Genomic DNA, 27,995 nt, shown 5'->3' with positions numbered 1-27,995 from the left:
AGAGTCTCACTATGTTGCCCAGGCTGGAGCGTAGTGGTGCAGTCTTGGCTCATTGTAACCTCTGCCTCTGAGGGTCAAGTGATTCTTCTGCCTGAGCCTCCTGAGTAGCTGGGATTACAGGCATGTGCCACCACGCCAGGCGAATTTGTATTTTTAGTAGAGATGGGGTTTTGCCATGTTGGCCAGGCTGGTCTCGAACTCCTGACCTCAGGTGATCTGCCCACCCCAGCATCCCAAAGTGCTAGGATGCAGGCGTGAGCCACATACCCTAGCTCTTTGGGAGGTGCTAGGATTTTTTACATTTGGGAGGTGCTGGCCTCATTTTACATTTTTATTGGACAGCACTGCTCTAGAAAGGGAGCTAGGAAACTAGTAACTACTGACTGACTCTTGGTGGTAGATTTACAAAAGCCTTCCCCCCCTCCTTTTAAAAATAATTTTTCTGTGTTTTCTAAGCTTTGCAGAAATGCCAGAACTAGCCATTCTTGCTTTATATCTGCAAAGGCACAACTACTATTATTTTTAATGACTCTCAGAGCTTGTTGGGAAATGGGACGGAGTTAAGCAGCTCCCCTGACAGCCATCAGTGTCAGCAACTATGCTGTGAGCAGAGTCGGGGAACAGCAAGAGAGTCGGGGGCTTTGAGGAGTCCAGAGACTGGAACTGTGGCTCAGGGTTCGAGAGCTCAGGTAGGAAGCAGAGCCCCAGTGAGGGGTGACGGGGAAGCTTATCAGTGAAACACAGGAAGTGGCTCCAGCGGTGGCTTTGGCCTGGCGGGGTCTTTTCCGGCGTACGTGGCAGGAAGCTGTGCTCTTCCTGCTGGACGTCAGCTCCTATCTCTCCTGGGGGGTGGAGGCTGCTCTGGAGTGGGGCCAAGATCGGGAGGCCCAGGAGAGAAAAGGGCCTGGGATCTACCTCCCGGTCAACAAGACGTTGTAATAGAAACGTAGCCAGCAGTCACTCAGTGCTCACAACGGTGCCAGGTGCTGCTTCACATACTTGCCGTATTTTAACTCATCCATTCCTCAACTGCAATCTATGACATAGGAATTACTGTTGTCCCCATTTCACAGATGAGGAAACGGGTGCAGAGCCGTGGAGGAGCCTGCGCTGGATCTCCGGTAGAAAAACACGCCCTTGGGGAGAGGAATGTACCCCCTCGGCCACCAGGGGCGCTGTTCGCGCAGCCCGCGCTGCAGACCCGCGCTGTCCGCCGGAAACCGAACGTAAGCCACGTTTCCAAAACGTGCACGAGACCTGTGACATTAGCGTTATATATATTTTTAGCTCGGTATGTCCAAATAGTGTCATTTTGACATGTACTCTACGCAACATTTATTAATGAGAGACTTTGCATTTTTTTTTTTTTTTTTGGGACGGAGTTTCGCTCTTGTTACCCAGGCTGGAGTGCAATGGCGCGATCTCGGCTCACCGCAACCTCCGCCTCCTGGGTTCAGGCAATTCTCCTGCCTCAGCCTCCTGAGTAGCTGGGATTACAGGCACGCGCCACCATGCCCAGCTAATTTTTTGTATTTTTAGTAGAGACGGGGTTTCACCGTGTTGACCAGGATGGTCTCGATCTCTTGACCTCGTGATCCACCCGCCTCGGCCTCCCACAGTGCTGGGATTACAGGTGTGAGCCGCCACGCCCGGCCTGCATTCTTTTTTGTTAGACTAGGTCTTGAAATCCAACATGTTGTTGGTACTTAACCGCACGTCAGACGCGAGTTCCACTTTAGGGATTCAAAAACAATTCCTTTTGTTTTCTGGCTGTGACTCCGGTAACCGTGCGTGGCTCGTGACTACGGTATTGGACAGTTCAGCCACTAAAATCAGAAAACTAGCCCGGGATGGCGAATTGGTCCATCCAGTCTCCCATCGCTGGTTGTTGATGTTGGTGCTTAGAGGCCTGCTGTGATTGATTAGCAATGTCTGCTGTGGACACGGAAGGGGGGCTGTGGGAGAGTCTGTGTCTCCTGCATACTGACTGATGGTGAGCTGTGCCTGCGCAGTGAAAAGGGACCTCTGTATTCCTGTGGGTGGGCATGCACCAAGGGTCGTGGTGACCTCCCCCTTCTCTGCCCTCCTGTGGGTTTTACTGTGTGCAGTGGGCCAGGCTCCAGGTGTACTGATCCTGGGTTCTGTGTTCAAATGCCTGTGCCTCTGTTTTCTGGCTGTGAATCCAGATGAGCCACTATACCTCTGCGAGCCTCAGCTTCCACATCTGAAAAATGGGTGTAATAGCCACTGGGTAGTGGGACTGCTAAATATATGAAGAATTGGCACAGAATAGATGTGGAGTGCGTGGTGGCTCCCCATTCTTCCTCCTGCTTCCCCCCAATCCCCTCTGGGCACGCTCAAAGTCTGCCCTCACCCAAAACCCTCTCAGGAGGCAGACAGCTCCTTACTGCACCTGCTTGACGATCTCTCGGCTCTGTCCAAGGCTGAGTGAGGCCTCCTGCTTGCTGGCTCCCAGGAGTGCCCTTCTGCGAGCCCCTTCTGTCAAGGACAAGGACGGTTTCAGCACTCAGCAGGCTGGCACAATAGCCCTCCCCCATCTCTGGCTACACTGCTGGGCTCCAAGTGGGCTCTCACCTATCACACAGCTGATGACACTGAGACACTCTGCTGCTCCCATGTTTGTTTATTTGTTTTTGTTTTTTTTGAGAGTCTTGCTCTGTCACCCAGGCTGGAATGCAGTGGCACGGTCTCGGCTCACTGCAACTTTTGCCTCCCTGGTTCAAGCAATTCTCCTGCCTCAGCCTCCTGAGTAGCTGGGATTACAGGTGTGTGCCACAATGCCTGGCTAAATTTTTTTTGTTTTTAGTAGATACGGGGGTTTCACCATATCAGCCAGGCTGGTCTTGAACTCCTGACCTTGTGATCCACCTGTCTTGGCCTCCCAAAGTGCTGGGATTATAGGTGTGAGCCACTGCTCCCGGCCCCCGTCCCGTGTTTTTAAATAACCACCCCCTCTTCCCGGCCTCCCATTAGGACACTGACTCTCCTCCAGCCCAGCACAGAGGTGTCCCATGGCCTGTGCCAGTTAGCACCTCTCCCAAGACACAGTGGGCCCCCTTCTGGGGAGGAATTTACATCCAACGACATCTGGCAGAGAATGAACTGTAAATGGTGAACGCGCTGGCGAGGCAGCAACTCCAATTAGGAAGCAACCAGATTTCTCTAAGTATGACGGGAAAGGAATTCTCTGGTCAACAGAGTTTAATCAGAATGTTTTATGCAAGACGTATCCCTGACCCTGGCAAATCTTCCCCTTCTTGCTGGAAATTAAACAAATATATTGTCAGCGCGGATTCCGATGAGCGCATAAACAGATGCGGGCCGGTCCAATCGTGAGGTTGAGGGGTTTCAACGAACTGAGATGAGCAAGGAATGGGCTGGAAGCTCTGCTTTGTCCTCTGGGCTTTTAGCCACTCCTGCTGTGTGCTGGGGGCCCTGGGAAAGCAAAGGCTTTCTGTCTTTTCTGTGGCGTCTCTGCATCCCACCCCCAAAGCAACGTTTTTCCTCCTTGTGGCCCTGTAGGCTGAATGACATCCTGAGTTCCCTTCAGTTCCAGCCCCTGCCACCCTGTCCTTCGAGCATTTGCCCTGCATCTGTCTCCCCTGGCAGGCTGTTCTGATGTGTCTTCACAGCCCTGGCATCCAGGACAATGCCTGGCACACAGCGGACCTTGAACAACTGTGAGAGGAAGAGGGAGGGTGGGAGGGTGAAGTCTGGGGACTCTGCCTTCCAGGAGGTTCTGTGATCAAAACCTGACTTGCTTCTGAGTCTGGGGAGCTGAGCTGTGACTCAGCCAGGTTGCAGCTCTGTGTGAGGCCCTGTTTACTGACCAGGAAAGTGGGCAGAATGGCAGGTGGTCGCCGTGGGAATTACTCAAGGCAGCCACTGAGCTGGCACAGATGAGGCCTGAGCTGGTGGGGGTGGCAGTCGGTGGCTCAAGTTCCATGGGAATCAACACTCACTGTGCTGAGTGCCTTGGTGGCAGTGTGGGGGAAAGACGTATGGGGACAGAGGGAGGGTGGGAGAAACACCAACGGTTCCATCCTGGGGAGGACGCTACTGGGCTGGCTCTTGAAGGCCCAGAGAGGTGACTCACCTAAAATCGCCCGATGGAGATGTTCTCAGGGCAGCCGGGCTTGGCCGGCGCCTTCCGAACCTGACGCCTCTGCTTCCCCCTGCACTTCCCCAGGCGCTGCCGGTAGCGTGTGGACTCATGGACCCTCACCCAGGTCTTCTCCTGGGCTGTGGAAGAATCACCTGGAAAACTTTAGAAAATTCCAGTCCCCAGCCCAGCCATAGAGGCTCTCATTCAGGAACATCAGGGTGGACCCTGCCTTGGGGTTTGGAACAAGCTGTCCAGGTGTGGACCATCCATTTAGCAAATGACTGTAAATCGTGGTGCTTTCGTGACTTGAGGACTCAGGGGGATCCAGACAGACAGAGCAGGTGAGGGACAGAGCCCTGCTCTCCACTCTCCAGCACTTCCCACTGTGTTCACCTGGGGCCAGGGATTTCCACTGCACAGGGAAGGAATGTGCTGTGCTCAGGGACACCTCCCCCACGGATCCCCAGCCCAGGACCAGAGTGCTGCCTGGCCCCCTGCTGCAGAGATGCCATGTTTTCCTTTCTCCTTGAGTTGGTCCTGTTATCTCAACAGCCTTGGCTTTCTGGGTGAAGGTCAGCAGCCATCCAGGCAGGCATTGCAGAGTGATGGCTTCTAGGGTCAGACAGGCTGGTGCCGTCCTTATGTTATTGACAAAGAAGAAAAAGAGCTCAGGGTCAGAGTGGACCCCATCATCATTCTGGCTTTGGAGATATGAGACTGTGCCTTTCCTCCTCATGAGACACAGGGAAGAATTCGGCAGGATAAATAGAGACTATGCCGGTATTTGTCAGACAGTCTTGACGTGCATCTCCAGGTGTCCAGGGGGTTGTGAGGTGTGTGGGGCTGCTTAAAAATGCTGAGGTCGCCCTCATGCCTCCCAAGCCTACCTCAGCATCTTGGAGAGGGGCTGCAGAGAGCTGGCTTCTCAGGGGAGCACACGAGGTAGCCCCCAGCCCTCAGCCTTCACTCCCCTGGCCCTACCTCTCCCAGGCTCATGGCACCCACTCTCCAGCCACCCACATGACTGTGGCCACCATCATGGGTCTGAGTAGCACATGGCTGTCAGGGAGGCGAGTGGGGTTTGAGTCTCTTCATTTTGCAGATGAGGAACGTGAGCTTGGGGAGGCAGAGGACAAAGCCCGGCTTGTAAGACACCAAACTTCCCCTCTATCAGGAGGGTGATGCCATCCCCATTTCTCAGATGAGGAAATAGGCTCAGAGAGATACAGTGACCCACTAAGGCTGGGGGCAGGGATGCTGGCCCTCAGCACCCACCCTGGGCCCCGCATTGCCCTGGCTGCTTGGGTGGCCCCGGCCCCCCTGGCCGTTTTGATCTATTTTGTGCATTTGGGGCACGTGTGTGAGGGCATGTTTGGAGAGCTGTGCTTTATAGCAAGAAGGTTTGAATTCATCTGACTCAGCCTTTCAAAATAGGAGGGAGGCTGAGGCTGGAGAGGGTGAGACAGGAGCCTGGCCCATGTGAAGGACTGGGAGCCTCCCTGGGCAGCAGAGGGTCTGGGCAGGGCATGGGTGTTCACACGGCTATTAAGAAGGGGTGGCTGGGCACCCTGCCTGAAATGTCCTCAGTCACCCACTCACATTCCAGGAGGCAACTGGGCCTCAGGAACAAATTCTCCAGGCCTCCCGAGGAGCATTCATTAGCCACGCGCACAGATGGAGAGCAGCGGCGTCCAGGAGGCAGGAAGCGGCCCCTCACTCCTCGCCAGCGGATCCAGTGTCCCCTGGCCAGGCCGACAGTATTAGCCCTCTCTTGTCCCCGAAACCCTGATGCCTGGTCTCATCTCAAAAAAACTGTCCCTGAGGCAGTGCCCGTCAGCTGGGCTCTCACGGAGGGGGCCGCTAGGCCTCAGTACCCGGAGCAGCCATGGCCAGATCTTCCCAGAGCCCATCTGGCCTGCCCCGACCACCCGGGCAGTTGTGATCCCACCTGGGACGCCACGCACAGTGGGCCTGGGCCCGTGGCTTGTCCAGGACTAACTCAGTGGCGTTGGAGGCATGGGAAAGGGCAAGGTCTCTGGCCTCCTGGATGGAGCTTAGAGACAAGGAGTGCCAAGAGCCCTGGCCAGTGTGGGGGAGACGCACACAGAAGACAAAGCACAGACAGACCAAGATGGATGGGGGCAGTGACGAGGGGCGGGCGCGAAGGAAGCTTCTGGAATCTGGCTGCGGAAGGGAGGGGGGTCAACTGCTGGCTCTCCAAGAGACGCTGCTGTAGCTGATTTGTAAGGCACGGACCCTCCAGCAGCCTCCCACATGCGTGCACACACACACACGTGTTCACATCATACGCCCTCACACACACCCACACACATACTCTCCTGTTCCCCATGTACTCACAGGCCCAGGCCATGCCCCGGGAAGAAAGGGCTGTGTCCGGAGCCATGTAGGCAGTCCAGTTAGCACACGTGGGGGAGGTGGGCGGGCTTCCTGGTGCACAGCCCTGGAGGCGGCCTTCCCTGGGCTGGAACGCCTTGGAAACCCCGCCCTGCACCCAGGCTTGACAAGGCCTTCCCTGGGGCAGCACAGGCTGGGCCTGGGAGAGCTGAGCTGGCAGAAGTGATGCCCACTTCTCTGCGGTCTGCTCCATTCGTCTGGGCGGGGTCTCAGGATACCCATCCCCCCGTGTCCTGTGTCCTGGGGCTCCTAGGGTTCAGGTTCCTGTCCACCTGCCTCTCTGCATCCAGGGGACACAGTGGCCCCCTGAGGAGGGGATCTGACTGGGGGTCTGGCTGTGGCCAAGGCTTTGCTTGGTTCCCGCCAGGGGCTGCCAGCCTCAGCACGCTTGTCCTTCCACAAAGGCGTCTCTTCCGCACCCGGGTCCTGGCACACCAGTCTCAGGAACTGGCTGCACAGGCTGGGCTGAGGCCTCTGTGCCCGTGTGTTTTAACGACTTCCTCTACGGAGGTTCAGGCTGGCTGCGGACTCTGACATGAAGGCACATCCTTCTAGCAGGAGGCCCTGGGGGGCTGCGTCTTCCCGGGGCCTTCATTCCCACATGGGCCCCTCCCTCCAAGCAGTTCATGGAGGCCTGCCAGGCACTGGTGCAGGCTGGCATCGGGGCCTTCACAGGAGGGCAAACCTGGGACTCTCCGACACATGCCCCCTTGCCTTGGCACAGCTGGCCCCGGGGACCACCCTCCCACCCTTCCTTTCCCGCCTGCCAGGCCTGGGTGGGGGAGGGGAAGCCATGTAACTATGTTCCCCAGATGGAAGTGGTCCATGTGCGAATGGACAGGGGCAAGCACCCCAGCCAGGGGGACTGAGGGAAGGCTTCCCAGAGGAGGTGACCCTGGCACTGGGCTCCCAGGGGTGAAGCAGTGTGTGACAATCAGCAAGGTGCAGGAGAGCGTTCCAGACGAGGAGGCTGCGGCTGAGGCGAGGAGCAAGGCCAGCCGCAGCCCTGGAACTTCGGGAGCTGCCGCTCTTCTTAGGAGGCCCCTTGAGCACTGTCAAGCCTGGTAAGAGCTCTGATTCCAGAGGGCTCAGACACTTAGCTCACCCCTGCGTCCTCCCACTGGGCGCAGTGCTGGTACCAGTGTCAGTTGAATATGCGAACGGGGAAATTATCTCCCCACCCCCCGCTCCCCCCGCCCCGTCACACACGCACAGAGACACTCTTGCAGAAACAGAATGTTCAATGCTGGCTGACATACGGTGACAGAAGAACCACTGGGGGAAAATACTCCTTCCACCTCAGGGTCTTCACACACGCCGTCCGCCTGGCAGAACGCTGTGCCATGCCCACTCCCACTTGGTTCTAGGGCGTGCTGTGTCTGTGGTGTCCCTCCTGACACGCACAGGGCTGGCCCTTGGTAAATATTTATTGCTTGAATTCATGTGCTCCAGACACAGAAATATACGCTCCATACCGTTTAGTAAATGGGTTGCTAAAATGAGTGTCCACACAGGGCTCCTGGCTGATGACAGAAGACTAAGGCCCAGCAAGGAGAGGGGGAAGTGGGGCAAACACGCACCAGGCTTCCGTCTAGCCATGCGTCTCCACGTAGAGAAATGGCCCCAGCTGTCTAAGCCACCAGTCCTTGCTCAGAGAGCAGGACGTCCCTTCCTCTCTGTGCATGTGGAGCAGCCCTGCAGCCTCAGTTTCCCCATCTGCAGCCTGGGGACAGGGATGAGCCTCCAGGGCTATTGTGAGGATTGGTCATAATGACATGGAACGCTCAGCGTGGGGCCTGGCACAGAGCAAGAGTCCCGGAGGTGGTGGTGGTCGCGGTGCTAACGGCCACCCCCCTGCAACAGAGTGCGGCTCTTCCAGGGATGGTGGCAAAGCTCTGGCCACCTTGGCAGTGACAGAACACCAGCCTTCAGTCTCCAGCCACAGTCTGCCCCCTTGAGGGCCCAGCCCATGCCTGGCATCCCAAACTTGCTCTTGGGCCTCACAATAGCCCCGGAGGCTCATCCCTTTCCCCAGGCTGCAGATGGGGAAACTGAGGCTGCAGGGCTGCTCTGCATGCAGAGAGGCAGGGAAAGTCTTGTTCTCTGAACAAGGAGCGGTGGCTTCGACAGGCAGCCAAAGGCCAAGAGAGACCGACCTGATCCCTCTTATCCACCCAGACTCAGTTTCCCCACCTGGTAACTTGGGGCCAGTGGCACAGGCTGACATTCCCTGACAAACAGCCTGTCATTCTATTGCTGCCTGTTACAAGTGCACCTTTCAGTTTCTGCAAAGAAGAAAAGAAACAAAACAACTTTTGCTTCCTGGCATTCTTGGGGCTTGCTCAACTGGGGCTGGACCGAAGGCAGGCCTCTTTTCAGGGGTGCCGGCACTATGACCTCCCCCAGGGCCCATCTCCGTTGGGGTGGCTGGAAGGGGAGAAGCTGGCCTGACTTCCCACTCCCCACGCGCCTGCCACTTCCAGCACAGAAGCAATTTGCTTTCATTATGAAGGCCACGGCAGAGTCTGTTTGCAGAAGGCCTCGGCTTTTCAGCTGCCTGTATTGCGGGGAAAATTTTCCTTAATTATTTTTTTATAGCCTAACTTTTGTGTGAGAGGGCTTGTTATTATCCCTGCCTCGCTTGAGAGTCATAAGCCCATAAGAAGAACCATAAATAAAACTTTACTTAATATTCAAAGTCCACTCGATGGGATGATGGATGGGGGGTGGGGAGGCGGCCCCCCCACACTGGCGGAGGTGCACCCGGAAGGCAATTACTTTCAGCTCCTTGTAATCAGAACGGCTTCCTACCTCTGCATTTTGTTTTCCAACTTTCTCATTTAGAACCCGGATGCGCGACATTGTATCCCATTTGTATTGTGTTGGGGAAGATTACTTGGGGCCTTGCTGTGCCCAGGGCCACTGGGATGGCAATATTTTACCTGAGAATCCACTCTGAAACATCGGAGCATGGTGGCAGCAAAGGCAGGGCCATGATTTGATCTCCAGATTCTGAAGGGTGGGGGACAAATGCCTGGCAGTGGAATTAATTTTTCCTGAGGAATAGGAGAGCTATAACTTTTCCCTCTATTATTTCAAAACCCGGAGGCTCACTCTCTAGGGACCTGAGCTACCGCAGGTAAAGTGGAAATGGAGAGGGCTGTCATGGAATAGACCAGCGTTCTTGATTCCTCTTCTGCCAGGATGTGCTGTGTGACCTCCTACAAGTTCCCAACCCTCTCTGGGCTGCAGTCACCTTATTCAGAAAATGGGAGGCTAGACAGGAAAACGATACTAGCATCACTCTTTTCTGAGCTGGCATTTTGTTGAGCACCTACTAAGTGCTGGGCATTTTGCTAAGCCCTTCATGCACAGTACCGTGAGAAATCAGCAACCCCAGAGACGATTCATCAATAACTCACCGGCAAATACTTCCTGAGGCCCCACTGCGTGCCAAGCACAGGCATAGGTACTGGGCACACCTCAATGCATAAGGGAAGTGAGGCTGTGACTCTTCTAGACCTTTCTGTCTAGAAGGGGAGATGGAGAATAAATATGTAAACAAGCAAGATTATTCTGGAGACGTAGTGGGCTGGTGCTTCGGAGAAAATGAAATCGGATGATGTGCTAGATGGTAACAGAGAGAGGTCGAAGGGAGAGAGAGGGCCGTGACAGCCTCTCTGAGACGCTGAAACCCAAGCAAAGCCTGAAAGACAAGGAGCAACTCAGATACATAAAGACTGGGAAAAGCATTCAGGGAGAGGGAACGGTGTGTGTGGAGGCCCTGAGATGGGTGCAGTAGACAACACAGCTCTCCTCACTCGAGACCACTCCAAGCACCCTCTGCCCTCTTGTGCCACAGAGCTCAGAAAGCTAAAGCAATGTTCCCCAGAGGTCCTGTGGCCAAGGTCCCACATGGGCCTGGGTGACCCCTGCAGAAACTTCTGCGCAATACTGCGCAGGGAAAGGCAGGAGTGTCAGAAAGCCTCTTTCCAGTGAGCATGGGGCAGAGGGTCTCATCCTGGTGTCCCAGGTGCTGAGCAGACCTGAGGCAGCAGTGGGGCCCTGCCTGTGCCCTTGCTCTCTGCCCTCCCTGCCCTCTGGCCTGACATCCCTTTGGCATCACACATGATGTCTCCCCGAGGCTCTCCTGTGTGCAGAGCAGGTCAAAGTGTCAGAGAATTAGGTCCTTTGGGAGCAGCCCTCAGCCAGCAGTGAGCCCTTAGGAGGATGCTCCAAGCTGTGTCCACCCCAGGGCCAGAGGCCCTGAGATGGAGCGTCATTGTGGACTCAGTGACCGCTTGATGAAGCTGCCTGGGCTGGCTCCGTCCTCCCTGCCTCGTTCCCTGTTCCCCGCTGTCCTGCAATCACCTCCCAAACAAACCACGTGCCCTTGCTGGAGTCCTTGCCTCTGGGTCTGCGTCTGGGCACCTGCATGGCACGTGCTTGCGTGTTTCAGCTGATTTTCTTCCCACATGGGCAGAATCAAGCTTGGTTTCCTGGGGATCCTACAAGGCTTCAGGCACCCCCTGACCAGCCACGTTCTGATGAAATTCGTGAGAGGGATTCTGGCCATTGAAAACTGAGAGCTACCAGATACTACCGACACTCTAGGTGGCGTTACTCTCATCAGCCCCTTTCTCCAGGAGAGTTGGTGAGACGGGGTGCGCGCCGTCCTGGCTCCCAGGCTCCTGCCTTGTCCCGGGCTGGCCCACCTGGACCCGAGATCCCTCATCCTTTGGTAAATGTGCTCTTTGCAGGAACTGAAAAGGTTAATGGGGCTTCTGCAGGCTCCCCGCCAGCTGCCAGGTAGCAGCTTGGACAGCCAGACGATGTAGCTCATTAGGTAGCTGATTAGAGACGAGGACGGCAGCATTATCTCACTCCTCAGGCGGAGAGGCAGCCGCGCGCCGGCCGCCCTGCCAGCTCGCTGACGACAGCGCCGACTTGTTTGCTCAGCTCGGGCAAACATGCGGCTCTACCTGGCCGGGGCTTGCGGGCTGGGCCCTGGGACTCAGAGAGGAAGCAGCTCAGCCTCTCTCCAGGGGCACCCAGCAGACGGCGAAAGCGCCAGCCAAGGCCCCTGGTAACAGACAGCGGGCTCCTGCTGCCCTGATGCCCCTTGACCTGCAGATGGGGGGGTGGGAGCCCACTAGCATCCTGTGACCAACGCCGGCAGGCAGGCAGCGAGGGACGGGAGGGAGAAGAGCCAGCCCAGGGTCCCAAGGGCTTCATGGAGCCGCGGAGCCAACGCCGGCAACTGTCCGCCTTCAGGCTTGCACTAAGTGAGGAAAAAAAAAAGCCTTGCTTGTTTGAGCCGAGTTTGCTGCGACTGGCCTCCGCTATCTTTCCTAATTCATAAGCTCACGCGCTGGCCCACAGAGGCACTCTGAACAAATTCTGAAAGTTTAAATCATTTGAGTCATGGTAAAAACAGTGCGGGGCTCCTCGTTTATGTCCTCAGGAAATAACCGAGGGGTGACCTCGTCCAGGCCACCACCCCAGCCTTGGCCATCCCTAAAGCACTTTGCCACATTGTCACATACACATGCGGTGTGCGCCTTAGACTGTAAGCTCTTGAGGCCAGCCAACAGCCTGGGGCCTGGCGCAGAGCCCGACGTGGGGAGACGGTCAGATGGTGTTTGTTGAGTGACTGAATGGTGTGCATGAACGAGTGAAGTGGGATTCTCATGAGAAGGGCAGATTGACCCTTTCCAATTCTGTGAGTCCACAATTCCTTGTTGAATTTGGGGCTAGTGAGGGAAGAACGGGGAGTTGAGTTGGTGCTGAACTAAAGCCCTGGGCTGTGGTGTTTGCCAATTTCCCTGGTGTAAATACTCCCACCATGGCTGGTTCAAGCTGCCAAATGTTTAAAAAACAGCTCACAAGCTCTCTTGAAAATTTAACAACGGGTTCTTATGAGCCAGTCAAGCCATCTCCAGCCGTGCATTTATTTCTACTCATTTTCCTTCCTTCCGAGCAGGAGGCGTCAGGGAGTCCGTCTCTGCAATGGAGACGGGATGGGAAGAGGGTGGGCCTGCAGCTGTAGGAAGGGGCTTGGAGTTGGTCCTAAGGGCAGTGTTATTTATTTTTATGCGTGTTCAGATTGGCATTTTAATATCCTCCTGAGTGCAGAGAGAAGGGGGTTAGAACCAAGTTGCCATAGGCAGGCAGGGGAGCTGGGAGGCTGCCGGTCCCATCCTGGTGGAGAAGTGGGGGTTAAGAATTGCTGAGAGGCGGCGCTGCTGCAGCCTCGTGCTGGCGTGACTGTGGCTGCCCTGGGGGCTGTCACAGGAGGGTGACCCAGCTGGGCCACTGGATGAGTGCTGGTGCCATTTTCTGAGATGAAAAAAAAAAAAAAAAATGGGAGGAGGAGTAAGATTTAGGTGAAAGAAGAGAAACTCTTGCCTGCCCGCCCGTTTTCCTCCTGAATTCTCCTCTTTGGGGAGCTGTGTTCTGGGGCCTGGGGGGCATTTGCATAAGGCACAGCCTGCCATTTGGTTAGTAGGGGAGGGGATGCGGGAATGGACGAGCAGATACTGACTATGGCTGTGTGTATAGGGACTTTTGAAGGGTCTTGACCTGAGGGGATGCAGTGAGGACGCCCCACAGTGCCCGATGGGGTCAAGGGACCAGCTTGAGATGTACAACAGATGAAGCCTGAGAGGACTTTGAATGCCAGGGAGCAAAATGGGAGTAACAGCAAGCAACCTGCGGCCCTCCGGCTGAGACCCTGCTGGGGTCTGAGATGTCCCCCCGCTGGGTTTGGGGGGCTGCAAGGGCAGCCAGAGGCCAGCTCAGGGCTTCTTCTGGGGCACATGACACAGTGGTTTCCCTGACCAGACAGGTACACAGGATTAATAAGGCCGACACACTCTCCCGGGGGTGTGCAGCTGAACTAGCCTTGCTCCAAGTGAACCATCAATCACTCCCCCCTAATAGCTCTGCAGGCTGCCGCTCCCCCCGCTGAATTTAAAGCGAGAATCCAGGCTGCCGGGAGGAAGATGCTGCAGCCCTTAACCACCGTAATTATGAAGCCTTGGTGGAAAGAGATGCTTATCTTTAATGTTAAGTGAACAGAGCAGGAGCCCAACGTCCTGCCTGCGTGCGTGCAGCCATGTGCAGAAGCGTCGGCCTGGAAACAGGGCTGCCGAGAACCTGTCACTTTCAAAGTGGGGGCGGAGGCATGGGGCGGGGGGACTTCATACAATTAAAACTGCAATTCGTAATATCGATACCTTGTTCTTTTATTTTAAAATGTTATATTTTCTCCTTACCTTAAGAGGAATCAGCTCACTGTGAAATAGCTGGGAACTACATGAACCTGAAGACGGACATGCAGACCCTATAGGACCCTGCCGGCAGGCGGAGGACCGTGGCGGGTCCTTTTGTTCTGGGTTTTGCCCCTGGTTGCATGCATGCACATTTGCTTTGCATTGTTGTTTTTACAGAGTGGAGATCATTCACTGTATTTTTAATATGTATTTTTAAGTAAGTGACTAGTCCCAGGGATGAGGCTGAACTGGGAAGGCACATTTTGTTAATTTGACCGGTAAACCCAATTTTCAAATTTCCCTTACAGGGAGAAAAAGGAGAATATTTCGCTCACTTTGAATTGATATCGACGCATCCCCCCAAAGCCGGCAATATCGACCCCAAAGCTGGCATCATCGCCCCAAAGCCGGCAATATCCAGCAACTTCCGGAGCCACTCCTGCATGCGGGGTTGATGTGGGCACTCCGAGGGGGCTAGAGCCCTCATCCTGGCCCACACTGGCCTGGGACGAAGAGGCAGCTATGAAGTGCTGAGGGTCAGGTGGTGTACCCGGAGGAGGCTTCTCTGTGGTTCTTCCAACTGTGGTTCTCTGTGGCTTAGAAGTCAGGAACGAGGCTGGTGAAGCTGTGTCCTGGAAAGGCATTCTGGGCAGGGGAACAACCTAAGCAAAGGCGGGGAGGCAGGAGGCAGATAAAGAGGAGGCAGGCAGACTGCAGTTCGCCTGGCTGGGAACGCAGTCAGCTTTTCTTTGGGTGTAGTCTTTTGTGCCCAGGTCACTCGGAAGAGTTATCTGGACTCTGAAGAGGCTCGCTGGTTACTGCCCACTTTTCCTCAAAGCTCCCATCCTGCTTCCTCTGGGAAGCCTTCCGTGGTTTCTCTGAGTGAGACGCTCCCCTACGCCAGGCCTGCAGCACTCAACACACTAAGATGCAAAATTGGCGTGATGAATGGGTTCAAATATGCCCCCCTCCCCTGGACTTTACAGGGGGCCGGGCTGCTGGCTTGTGTTCCCAGTGCCAAGCCCAGGGCCTGGGCGCTCAGCCATATGGAAGGAAGGTACTCACAGTCTCCACAATGTCAGCCCACCCTGTGGGTGGAGGGACTGCAACTGTGGCCCCACAACCCTGCCCCCAGCCCCTGCCTCGCGGGACCTGCTTGGTCTCTCAGCTACTTTGTTGCGAGTTTCTAGGCATGGAGATGATTTTCTAGTGATTGGCTATTTTTCTTCCTTTTTTTTTCTGGTGACCCTTCTGTGTAATTAAAAGACAGCTATTTGTCTGGGTGTCATGGCTCACACCTGTAATCCCAGCACTTTGGGAAGGCAACGCAGGCGGATCACCTGAGGTCGAGAGTTCGAGACCAGCCTGATCAACATGGAGAAACCCTGTCTCTACTAAAAACACAAGATGTGTGCTGGCGGGTGCCTGTAGTCCCAGCTACTCGGAAGGCTGAGGCAGGAGAATCGCTTGAACCCAGGAGGCAGAGGTTGTGGTGAACCGAGATGGCGCCACTGCACTCTAGCCTGGGCAACAAGAGCAAAACTCTGTCTCGAAAAAAAAAAAAAAAAAAAAAGCTATTATTCTAGAAGACAAGGCAGCAGGAAGCAGAGATGCAGCTCTCTGTGTACTTGTGTGGAAATTTATTGTCTAGAGCACAGAATTCTGCTTGAGGCTCTGGTGTCAAAGCAGACTCTGGGGTGAAGACCCGGCCCAGGCTCCTACTCAGGCCCTCTCTGGGCCCACCCTTATCCACATGGTGTCTTCCTGAAGCTCTTGCCACCCCACTGGGTGGGGTGACAGCCTCCATTTCTTGGGGGGCACTAACTCTGCCAGTCTGATGACATCCATGGAATCTGTGAGCCTCATGACGGTGGCAACCCAGCCTGGCAGCCGTGGTGTCCGCCTGGAACCTGCCCTTCCGGCTTTGGGAGTCTTGAAACCCCTACTCCTTCCACTGGGCGTGCTGCCGGTGCTGGGTACCCCGGGGAGCGCCACGCTACAGCTCCCGCCTCCCTAACACAGAAGCCCGAGCCCGTGTTCCTGCCTGGCCCGGCCGTTTGAGAGGCCCCTTCCTTCCCCCAGAACAGGAAACTCCAGGCAATGTCAAGGTCATGCCCAGCCTAGAGGAAGTGCCTGTAATCGGCCTAGCCCAGAGCACGGTGGGTGCAGCCCCCAGTGGAAAGAGTGGGGTTCAGCCCCCAGCACCCACTCGCTGGCCACGTGCCTCTAGCACAGGGTCCTTCCTCACCCCGCTCTGGGAAATGTATTTTCTGGTTGGAAATCCTCTGTGGGTGGGCCTTGGTGGTCCTGGCATCTGTGAACCCCTTTCAGCACCTCTGGGAACAGCACCCCCCAAAGTCGCTGGGTCCCAGGGTGGAGGGTTCGGAGGTCCGGGTGGCCTTGGAGCCCCTGCCTGGCCAGGCCTCCGCCCCTTGGCTCGCGGCAGCCCACAGCTGCTGAGGATAAAGCACGCTTTGGCCCGGGTCCAGCTCCCTGAAGCCACGGAGAATTGCAGTTTAGCAAGTTCGTCAAATCCGCCCGAGGCTGGAGCCCAGAGCTGCATCTGCGGCGTCCAGGCCTCCCAGCAGCTTCCTTATCGCGTCCGCCTCCACCCAGGGCCTCTTCCCATAGCCCTGGATTAGGCCCCCGGCAGCTGGGCGGGGGCGGGCGCCAGGGGGGCAGGGGTTGCTGAGCTGGGGGCCCAGGGCCTCTCTGGCTGGGGCCCTGGTCTGCTCCGCCCCTACTTCCTTGTGTGGGCCTGAGGAGGGAGCTGCAGACTTCTAGGTGGCTGGGTCCTCCTGCCCGTCCAGGGGTCCTGGAAGTGGCAGGCACAGCCCAGCAAACCCGTACATCCAGGCCAGGAGAGAGCATCTGGAGGAGGGGGAAGGCAGGAATGCTGTGGAGACGCCCTGGGGTGGGGGGGGGAGTAAGGTCTTAAGGGGAGGGGCCACCCTGTGTCGGTGACGCTGGGTCTGGAGCAGGAAAGGCAGGAGGGATCCGAGGCCTCGACAGGGTGCAAAAGCCCTTCCCCTACATTCTCATCCTGGAGCCCACGGATGTGGCATCAAGAGGTAGCTGTTTGGACCCTCAAAGCATCTGTGAGGTCCGCCAGGCGCTTCCATGGTGGGGACACATCAGTGGCTCCTTCCCCTAGAGGAACACTACAGGCCACTCATCCACAGTGTCCCAGATGCAGTGACTTGCTTACCTCTGGGACTAGAGAGCTCACTACCTCACTGGAAGTTCATCCTTTGTGAAGGAGCTCTCATAGCTAGGAAGAGGCTTTCTAGAACTGCTCCTGGGTCCCAGCACATCTGGAGGTGACAACCATGACCTTCTGGAACTCTTCCCTCCAAACCAAGTCTCAGGGCTTCTCCCATCTGCTCCTGACAAGACCCACCTCAGTGCCCTCTTCAGAACGGGAGTCAGTTGTCAATTTCTCCCAGAAGTGAGTGTTAGTGTCTAGGTACAGTTGCAGCTGGCTCTCACCTCCCTAGCTATGAATACCATGCTCCTGTTAATTGAGCCCTAGGCTATCTCTCTGCTGTTTTTTTTTTTTGTTGTTGTCTGATGAACCCATCACCCTGTTGAGTCTTGTGGAGTGGTGGTGTTGGTGTTTCTGGTGGTAATTGTGGATGAAGCAGAGGGATGACACATCCAACTTGGGGAAACTGAGGCCCAGAGGGACAAGGCCTGGCTCAAAGTTACACAATCCATGGATGGCAGGACTGAGAGGGGAGTCACACCTCCTGACCTCTGCCAGCAGTCGGCCCAGCCAGCACACAGTTCCTCCATCTAGGCCGAAAGAGGGGCCTATACCCACTCTCCCTCCTCCCTCCGCCCTTCCCGGGCCTCTCAGCCAAGCGGGGGAAGGTAGAGTGTGAGCGCCCCACAGGTCCTCAGATGGTCTTGATTACCGGCAGAGGGAGAGAGGCCCCTGCCCTGTGTCCTGCTAGCTGTTCCAGGGAATCCAGTGCGCTCAGGGGCCTGCGGGCCAAGGCCTCGCGCAGCTGACCGCGGCCAGCACATTCTGCAGACTCGGGCGTTTCCAGAGATGGCTGGGCCTGCACATTCCTTCCTGCTGAGGGAACTCCCCAGCAAGGCGGAGAAGGGTGGCTAGCTCCAAGAGGGCCTCATGGTGGGAAAGGAGAGAGCTTGCGTCCACACAGCGGCTAATGCACACCAGAGGCTGGCCGGTGTCTGCCTTGTGACACAGGAAAGTGGGTGCCACACTCTCCTTCTCTTGCAGAGGGGAATGTGACTTTGAGAGGAGACGACAATGGTGGCCCCTTCCAGGGCTGTTACGACTGACTTGGTTCATGTGAGAGCTCAGCTCAGAGCCTGGAACCAGCGGGAATCTTACCAGGAATCTTACTGCCATTGTCCCAAGCCACATGGCTAGGTGGCAGTAGACCAGGGATTGGAACTTGTGTCCAGGATACAACCCAGGGTGGCTCCCTTGTGATAAGGGCCACCCTGTTTGGTGATGACCCCCCCCTTCCTGCACTGCCACCAGCTTGGTCCCCGACCCAGAGGCTCCCAAGTGGCCATGACCCTGGTTTGAGTGTCCTGAGGACTTGGTGGGCATGAGGCGACAGCCCTTGCCTCCAGTACCTGCTGAGGACGTCTGGCTGCGGGAAGCTGCGGATGACCACCCCTGAACCGGGATTCCCTTCCCTCTGTCTCCCCCCATTGCCAGAGGCCGCGCGGGTATCCTGCGGGCAGGATTCCGCTGCCACCACAGAGGGCTGGCCAGCAGCCCACAAGTTTCCACCAACTAATAATTTTTACAAACCTCCAGCCTCATAAAAACTCACAGTGGCCTGAACAACCATGGCCAAGAGTCTTGTGGGAAAACGGATGGCCCTGAGGCCAGGCACAGACGATCTCGGCCAGAGGCCACTTCCTGCCTCTACTCAGACCTTTCCTAAGGCGCCCCTGTGGCCCCCTGGATAAAGGCTACGCCCCTCCTGCAAGGGACCGGAAGAGGCCCTGAGCGCTGGCTACCGTGCCCCAGCCCCACACCCTCCTGCCTCGGCTCTCTGCTCAGCTGCTTGGAGCTGTGGGTGAACTGTCTCTGTGCTACTGCTGCTGAGTACAAGCCTTTGCATGGACTGTTCCTTCTGCCTGAATGCCCTTCTTGTCCCACCATTGGGAACACAGAGATAACGAACACATCCTTATCCTAGAGGGCCCCAGGGGACATGGCATGTGATTGGACAGTGACATCGACGGCTCTGATTGGGACCTGGGAGGGAGTGACACGGCGCCTGCATCTGACTTCTGTTCGGAACGTGGGCCCGGGTAGCAAGGGTCACCCTGCGGCAGGGAACAGCAGGCTCCAGGGGGAAGGGACCCTGGAAGGACCCCGGAAAGGTCCATGATGCAAACCCATCCCTGAGCAGTCCTCTGGGGATCGGAGGGGCTGATGTGGAGAGTGCCCGGAGCAGAGGCGAGGGGGCACAGATGGGCAGAGGGCTGAAGGAGTGCGTGGGTTGTGGAAGAATTTTCAAGAAGGTGGCAGATGGGGGACACATATATGGAGGCTGATGCCTTCAGAAGAGAGGAGCGTTGCGTTTGTGATTCTGGAGTGGACCACTGGATGTGAGCTGGGATCTGGGCAGCTGATGGGGGGTGAGAGCCATGGGCACATGGGGTCTTCAGTGCTGGAGGATGAGGTCACTGGCAGCATGGCAGGAGGGGAGGGCATGGGGCTGGGACTGAACTTCTGAGTAGCCGCTTTTGGAGGCAAAAGGGCAAGAGCCAGGCCTTTGGAGAAAGTCTGGGAAGGGTCTCCAAAGTGGAGGGGGAACTTGGGTCCCAAAGCCACCGAAAGAGGTGTTTCAGCAGGAGGGATGATTGGCTGCCTGGGGTGGCCACGACAGGAGGCGGGAGGGGTGTCATCCAGTCTGGCAACCTGGGACCTTGGCATCCTTGGGGGTTGTGGCAGCAGCCAGTGGTGGGGGTGGTGTGAGCAGCTGTGAGAGGTTGGGGAGGATGGGCTGAGCTGAGGGGAGGTGGGGGCGGGGAACTGCTTCCTGTCCTGTAACCCCGACACTCAGGGGCACTCCAGGGGGAAAGGTTCACTCCGTCCCCTGAAGGGATCGTCTGTGGAGGTGGGGGCTCCAGGGCTCTGAGGACTCTGATGGACTCCCAGGGAGGCAGCTTGTGCCGTGGAGGGGACCCTGCTGCCCCCGGAGCTGAGTTCGGTCCCCCTGCCCTGCTCATCACAGCGAGAGCTGTCCAAGGCTCGGCTCGCCCATCCGCACGGTGAAAGTGCCAGTGGGAACACGTCGTGTGCTCTGGGCTGTGGAGAGGACTGGACGCCAAAGGTGTCCGCAGGCGAGTTTTTCTGTCCCCACAGTAGGTGGCCAGAGACTCGTAGCTTCTGATGGAGACTTAGCACTCAGCTTGAATGAGCCTTGTGGAGACTGAAGTGTGGGCCGCCCTTTGGCAGACGCGGACCTGGCCCTTCTCAAGGTGCGCATTCAATCAAATGAAAAGTGCGCAGGTCTGAGGAATCGTCTGTTACCCGAGTCTCTTGGCAGCTGTCCCTGCTCAGTGCGCTGGAGAGGCTGGGAACCACAGAGGGGCTGGCAGGGCCAGGCCAGCCTCCAGGAGGGCCATGGCTTTGGGTTTCCATCTGGAAGCGGGGCTGTGGCCATGTGAAAGTGAGGCTGGAGGCTTCGCCCTCTGAATCCTGACGGAAGGCTCTTCTGCTGCCAGGCTGTGGGACGCAAGGGCCATATGGACCTGGAGCGCAATGACGCTGCTAGGACTTCCAGCTGGACACAGAGGCCAGTTCCTCCCATGCAAAGGTCTTCCTTTAGCTGGCCTCAAAAGAGGGGCTTCCAGGAACAGAGGGAGGGAACAGGGAGAGCCAGAGCCCACCTCCTCCCGACTCTGCACACACTGCCCACGGCAGCTCCGTTTCTCCTCTGGAAACCTCTCCCAAGGGTTGACTAGACGCTGGGCCCTCCCAACTTCACACGCCCTCTGAAGGTATGCTTCCTGTCCGTGCACACGTGATCACAGCAGCATCACGCACAGTAGCCAGAAGGTGGACGCAGCTGAGTGTCCACTGAGGGGTGGATGGAGAAACAAAATGTAGTCAGTCTACACAATGGAATACTATTCAGCCCTGAAAAGGAAGGGAATTCTGGCCCGGGCTACAACATGGGTGAACCTTGAGGACGTTATGTTGAGTGAAATAAGCTTGTCACAAAAAGTTACATAAAATTCGCTTTATATGAGGGAGTCAAAATCATAGAGACAGAAAATAGCACGGTGGCTGCCAGGGCTGGGGGAGGGGGAATAGGGAGGTAGTGTTTAATCTTTTGGAGTTTCAGTTCTGCGGGATGAAACGAGCTCTGGAGATGAGAGTGGTGACGACCGCACACCAGCGGAAATGTACGTCACACCACCGAACTGGACACTTCACAATGGTTAAGATGGCAAACATTCTTTTACCACAGTTAAAAAATCAAGACTTAGGCTGGGCACCATGGCTCACGCCTGTAATCCCATCACTTCTAAAGGCTGAGGCAGGCGGATCACCTGAGGTCGAGAGTTCGAGACCAGCCTGACCGACATGGGGAAACCCTGTCTCTACTAAAAATACAAAAATTAGCTGGGCGTGGTGATGCATGCCTGTAATCCCAGCTATTCGGGAGGCTGAGGGAGGAGCATTGCTTGAGCCTGGGAGGCGGAGGTTGCAGTGAGCCGAGATCGCGCCACTGCACTCCAGCCCCCAACAAAAGTGAAACTCGTCTCAAAAAAAAAAAAAAAAAAAAATCGAGATTTGTATTTCATTAAGAGTTTATGAAATCAGTATGGTTCACCATCACGGTGCTTAGCTGGGAAGCTGTCGCGCAGGGTCTCGTCAGAAGCCTGTGCGCCCTCTCCTCCTCTTCCTTCCTTTCTCACCCTCATGCGGGTTGATCAGAGCCCTCTCCTAAGGGAAGAAAGCCCAGGCCTCCTGGCCTCCAGCCCAGAGCACCAGGGAAGGGACCAGCCATGCCTGATCTGGGGAAGAGGCTGCAGAAGGCAAGGCAGCGGTTTTTGGGGACACGGTCCAAGCTAGAAAGCCAGGTGAGGCTTCCTGATGCCTGCCCATCTGGCCTGGCCAGAGAAAAACAGACAATTAAGGGATGCACCAGAGTCATGCAGCCCCTTTGGCCCCGGCAATATCAGACGCTTCAGAGACCTGACTGTCTCGCCGTTGGGCTGACACCGGCCTTAAAAGAACAAGCAGGTCGGAGGATGGAATTAATTTCCTAAAATTGAATGTCATGTTGAAAAGTCACCTCAGGATTTCTTGCCAGAGGGAAGGAGAGATGGCCGTTTGGTCTTTGCTCTCTCAATAGCCTGTCGCAGCCTGCCACTTACATTTTCAGTCTGGGGTTGAACTGCATGAAAGTGCCATCGTGTTAGGGCAGGAATCGTAGAAATAAGCACGTCCATTTCTCGTAATTGAATAAAAATAACTGTGAAAAGGTGGTTCTGGAGATGAGGGGAAGACAGAAAACAGACCTCAGCTCTGTATTCTCCGGGGAAGCACGGGTGCGGAGACATCAGGTTATTTTGCACGTAATGACACCCAATGCGGTGAGGAAATTGTCACCAATACGCTGGAGAGCTTGAAAGAGAGACAGCCTCTTTGGAAGTGAATGGGAAAGCACGTATGAAGCATTCTCAAAGGCCGGTGCTCCCATCACGCAGCCTTCCTCCTCTGGAGATGCGCTTCTAAGAAAACCACCCCCAACTGAGGGAAAAACCACTTGCTTGAAGGTGTCCCACGCGGTGTGAGTCAGACCCTGAAATTTGGAGGTGACCCCTGCCCTGGGTAACACCAGGACAGCTAAGCCCGTAAGAGCCTCCAGAGAGGGGCGGCAGGAACCCTTCCACAGAGAAGGGAAAATCAGACCAGCGTGGTGCCCACGCCCCCGGGTGAAAATGCCACCCATGTTGACCCTGTCCCCAGAAGAGCTTCCTCAGGGAGTTTTACCTGGGTTAGTCACATCGTAGTTAAAATCTGACAGTTTCATTATGTGAAGTAGAAGCTTCGGGGACAAGACCTCTGCGTGTGTGTGTGCGTGTACGTGCTTAAAAAACCTCCGACAGGCTGGGCACGGTGGCTCACATCTGTCATCCCAGAACTTTGCGGGGCTGAGGCAGGACTGCTTGAGCCCGGGAGCTTGAGGTCAGTCTGGGCAACATAGTAAGAGCCAGTCGCTACCAACAATCACAGTAAAAACGAGGTGGGCGTGGTGGGGTGCACCTGCCATCCAGCTACTCGGGAGGCCAAGGTGGGAGGATCGCTGAGCCCAGGAAGTCATGGTTTCGGTGAGCTATGATCGCACTGCTGCACTCCAGCCTGCGGGGCAGAGCGAGACCCTGTTTTCTTTTTTTAAACCCAAAACAATAAAACACTCAGAGAGTCAGCTAATGGAACACGACAGAGGAGCAGGCAGGGATGAAACCCCGCCATGCCTCTGGCGGCGGTGGCTGAGCTGGGGGCGGCTGGGTGGGGCGCAGGGTCAGACGGGTGCTTCTCCTCTTTTATCAGAATGGGCTTTAATGCTTCACGCTCTCATCCTTTCTGTTAAGGTAAAAAACACAAGAAAGCTGCCCCCACTCTGTGCTCAGTCTTGTGGGCTTGGCTCAGTTTCCTACCCCACTAGGTGTCCTCTGGTCCCTCCTGTGCCCTTCCATGGCCTCGAGGGAACCAAACCCTGCTACCCTCACCTCAGCCCCCTCTGCTGCCACAGTCCCTTCAGGGTCCCAGGCAGCTTTACCAGGCATCTGGGGGCAGGAAGGGGAGGGGAAGGGGGAATCCTCTTTGCAGGAAAAAGCCTCTCAGCTGAAGGGGCCTGGGGGCTGCCCAGGGCTCACCCCCGTCTGCCCATGCCCACCATCCCACTATCTCCCCACTGCCCTCCCCATGCCTACACACTCCTTGTACAGAGGAGAAGGGAGAGTCTCCAGCCCTCTTCCTGGTCCTGGGGTCCCAGGTCCCTCCTCTCTCCCTGGTGGCCTTGGACCAGTCACTATTCTGGCGCCGCAGAGCAAAGGGGACCTCAAACAATCGCTCCACCCCGGAACCTTGGTGCTGGGTCTGACATCTGACCTTGTTAATTCTTAGATCGATTTGCCACAGGGGAGAAATTACCTCTGCAATGGGCTAAACTTGGTTAGACTGCCCTGGTTGCAAGGGAGCAAGGCAGGAGAGTCCCTCTCTGTTTTACGGGGCTCTCCCGGTATCTTCAGGGAGTCCAGGGAAAGGCCTGGCTTGGTGTCAATGGCAGAAACCCCAGCGGCTCAGGTCCGGCCTGGGATTCCCGTGGTGCCCTCTGCTCGCTGCCAGCCTGGTCTCAGAGGACTCATGCTGCCCCATGACGGGAACCCGTGCGGAGTGGGGTGGGTGGAGAGGCTGGAGGTGGCGGGAGCAGATGCACGTTGGAGGACTGCGTGCAGGGAGGGCAAGGTGGGGGCCCCGATCAGTCAGGATCTGTCTGTCGTCAAATGTAGGGAATGAAGGGGCTCTCTCAGGCCAGCGCCAGGTGGGCGGGACGTGTTTCCAGCGGCCTTCCTGTGGCCTTAGTGGCACGGCCAGCTCCCGTGCTGCCTCTGTGGCTAGTTCCAGGACCTCCCCAGGCACCACATCCTGGCTCCATGGGACCCTCTCCGGGTCCGGGGCCAGCAGGACCCCTGGCAATGTGCCCAGCTTTCTCTGGTTCACACAGCACCATCAACTTGGCCCCCAGCACGTCCTCGGCCACCCTCTCGTCTCTCTGTCCCTCAGCCACAGTCCCAGTTGAGGTCACATCCTGCTCACAGGGGCCTGACTGCGCCCCAGGTCCCTCTGCCACCAAGCTCCGGTCCTCATCTCATGTTCATCCTGAGCCAAGGCAAGCTGCCTGGACGTCCACCCTGACTGTGCCGCTGCCCTGCTCATAGCTGGGGCCCCAATCCCAGCCTCTCTACCTGCAGCCTCCGCATGCCTGTTCCCTACGCCGGGATGGTCTCCACCCCACCCTCAGCTTCCCGGCTACCTGCTTCCTCCCGAGGCTCCGCTTACCCCTCCTCTCCTCCAGGAAGCCCTCCCTCACTACCTCCTTCCCAGAACTTCTCCTCCACTTTGGGGCTAACTCTCCCTTCTTGCCCCCACCATCAACCCAGTCTAACTGGAGTGTGGCCGGAGCCTCAGTCAGGGCAGTGCAGGTTCACACATGACCAAGGATGAGTGCAGGTGGTCACACATGGGTTTCCAGTTGCCTCTGCGGGGCTTGGGTGGGGGAGGAGGTGCAGCCCCTGAGGCCCCATCCACTCCCCTCACCATGACACCGGCCTTCACCGGCCCTCCACTTCCTGGTGAAAAGCAGACCGGTGGCCTCGGGCACCTGTGGCAAGGCTGGAGATGCTTCTCTCCTGTCAGCGTGGGCATGACTTATGTGGCTGCCTTGGCCCCGGCTGCTCCAGCTTGGGGGGATTAATTGCCCTGTCGCTGGAGGCAGGCGGAAGCTGGACAGCAGGTGGGCAGAGCAGGAGAGGGGGACCCGAGGCCTGAACCTCTGTGTTTTTGGGGTGAGGGCTGCGTCCCTGGAGGGAGGGGGCGCTTGTGGTCCTAGGAGAGGGTCCCCGGTGAGCTCCTCTGCAGGGACCCATCCACGGGGCGGCCCACATTAGTATTCTCCGCACAAGAGCTTGCAAAGGAATGACTCACATACTGGCTGACTAATTTGAAAGTAAGCCACTTTTGCTGCAAGTAGGAAGGTTCAGTGAATCTTAAAAACTACGCAATGGAGATTTTATTCCTCGTTCTAGAATTTTCCTTCTGCCGGGAAGGTGGCTTTGCCTCTGTTTATGGTAACAAGAATGCCTTTGGTGTGTCCGCCTGTGGCAGCTGTGGTTGGGGAGTGTGGGCAAACTGAGCTCACAGGTGTGGCTTGCTTAACGCTCACGGGTTGCGTGCCTCCGCAAACGACTGAACCTCCCCCGACAACCGGGCACACCCACCGCACAAAACACACATTCGGTGGGATGGGGACCCAAGCCCTGCTCAACTGGGATAAGGACCTCCTCCTACACGGGGTGGCGGGCTTCAAAGAGACAGGTACATGAGGGGGAGGATTATTTTCCTCTTTTACCGACAGGTAGCTCAGAGGCTCAGAGAGATTAAGTTATTCATCTGAGGTCACACCTCAGATGGGATCACCTCCTCCCCAGGCTGGTGGCTGCCCTCAGCCTTCCCAGCTTAGTTCTCTACCCTGAATTAGAGCAGCAGACAAGGGCAGAGCTTCAGGCTCGAGGGGATGAGTTTTAACTGTGTCCTACGGGAGGCGGCTTGTGCTGGAAGGGTCTCAAGCTAGGAAGTGGGAAATCGGGTCTCAGCATCGGTCAGGAAGGGAGGAAGCCCTCCAGGAGGCACTGCAGGTGGGAGGCTGAGAGTGAAAGGCGGCCTGAGCTGCATGGGGCCAGAGGACGTGCCTTGGAGGGGGACCCCAGCTCTGGGGAGTGGACAAGGGAAGGAGAATCCTAAAGGGAACTCCTGAGACCCTGGATCGAGCAATTCATCTCCAGGACCTGACCTCCCTTGGACCCCTGCATTCTTTATCTTCTTCTTCTTTTTTTTTGGGACAGGGTCTCTCGCTATTGACCAGGCTGGAGTGCAGTGGAATCATCTTGGCTCACTGTAGCCTCAACCTCCCAGACTCAAGCAATCCTCCCACCTCAGCCTCCCGGGTAGATGGGACTAGAGGCATGCAGCACCACGCCTGGCTAAGTTTTCCATTTTTTTCTAGAGATAGGGTCTTGTGATGTTGCCCAGGCTGGTCTGGAACTCCTGAGCTCAAGCAATCCTCTCAAAGTGCTGGGATTACAAGCGTGAGCCGCCGCACCTGGCCGACCCCTGCTTTAAATTGTCCACAGCCCATGGACTGGCTACCTCCCTTCCCTAGCTCTGGTTATCTCCTGAGCCCTTCTCACTCTGACACACTCCGTCTCCAGCACAGACAGGAGACACCCTGGGGCTGGGTGAACAGTGTCCACCGTCCTGCAGCGAAGTGTTGCCCCCAAGTCTCCCCTCAGGCAGCTGCTCAGGGGGAGGGGTGTGTTGGAGCTTCGAGGGAGAGTGACCTCTGCCACCTGACCTCAGGAAGGGAGGGGATGGAGGTGGTGGAGGCCACAGCGGGAATTCCCTGCACCCTGAGCCCTGAGGCTGCTGAGTGTGATGCCGTGTTGGCTATGTGGCTTTGGGAAAGCTACTTGCACACCCCCTGCCTCAGTCTCCTCACCTGCACACGGGAATAATCATTTATTCTTCCCGGGCTGGTCATCACATGGTTTTTACTATCTGCAGCGTTCACAGCAACACGCTTTAAAGATGTATGTGACCAGTAAATGCATTGGTACATGCTGGGAACCTGGGGTGGGCACAGAGCGAGTGCTAGATAAAGTTTTGCTGTGATGCCTCTGTTTTCTGACTTGCTGTGTTTCTCTGGGCAGGTGGCTCTGTCACTCTGAGACCCAGCTGCTTCATCTGCAAAGTTGTGATAACGCTGGTGTCTGTTTCACAGGGAATTCGGGAGGTCTGGATGAGGTAGCTCATAGAAGATGCTTGGCATGGGGCCTGGCACCTTTTAAGTGGTCCATTAGAGCTCACTGATGATTATGGAGTGGCAGTGCTGGGCCTGGCGCCCGGCCCGGGAGGGCTTACCCGCCTCGCCGCACCGGCCCCTTCTGCAGCCACTTTACCTTCCCCGGGAAGCTGTTTCTCTCTGGCAGCAGATGATGGGCAGAAAATTGAAAAACTTAGTCAAAGCAGCATATTCGATTCCTAGAGCCCCCGCTCCGTCCCGCCGCCGTGACACAAGCCAGAGATAACATCCTCCCAAATAGGTCTACTGAAGTCAACCCATTACAAGTGCGGACACGCTTGGAGATAACAGAGGCCTGCGAGTTCTTAATATCCTGCCTGGCATGCGGGAGGGATAAATGAGCGGCGAGGCCAGACAGCGCCGGCTGCAGCCCTCCGCCACGTCCCTCGGCCATCCGTCAGCCTGCGTGTCAGGCGGTGTCTTTGGCCCCGAGTTTGGGAAATATGGTCGCCATAGGGATGGAGTCAAATGCCTCCTTTTGAAAACAGATCTGCTTAAAATTTATTAACTTAGACAACTCCA

Source organism: Cebus imitator, unplaced genomic scaffold, assembly GCF_001604975.1.
Source record: "Cebus imitator isolate Cc_AM_T3 unplaced genomic scaffold, Cebus_imitator-1.0 Scaffold52, whole genome shotgun sequence".
Taxonomy (NCBI): domain Eukaryota; kingdom Metazoa; phylum Chordata; class Mammalia; order Primates; family Cebidae; genus Cebus; species Cebus imitator.
The sequence above is the reverse complement of the archived record's forward strand: the minus strand, read 5'-3'. Positions refer to the sequence as shown.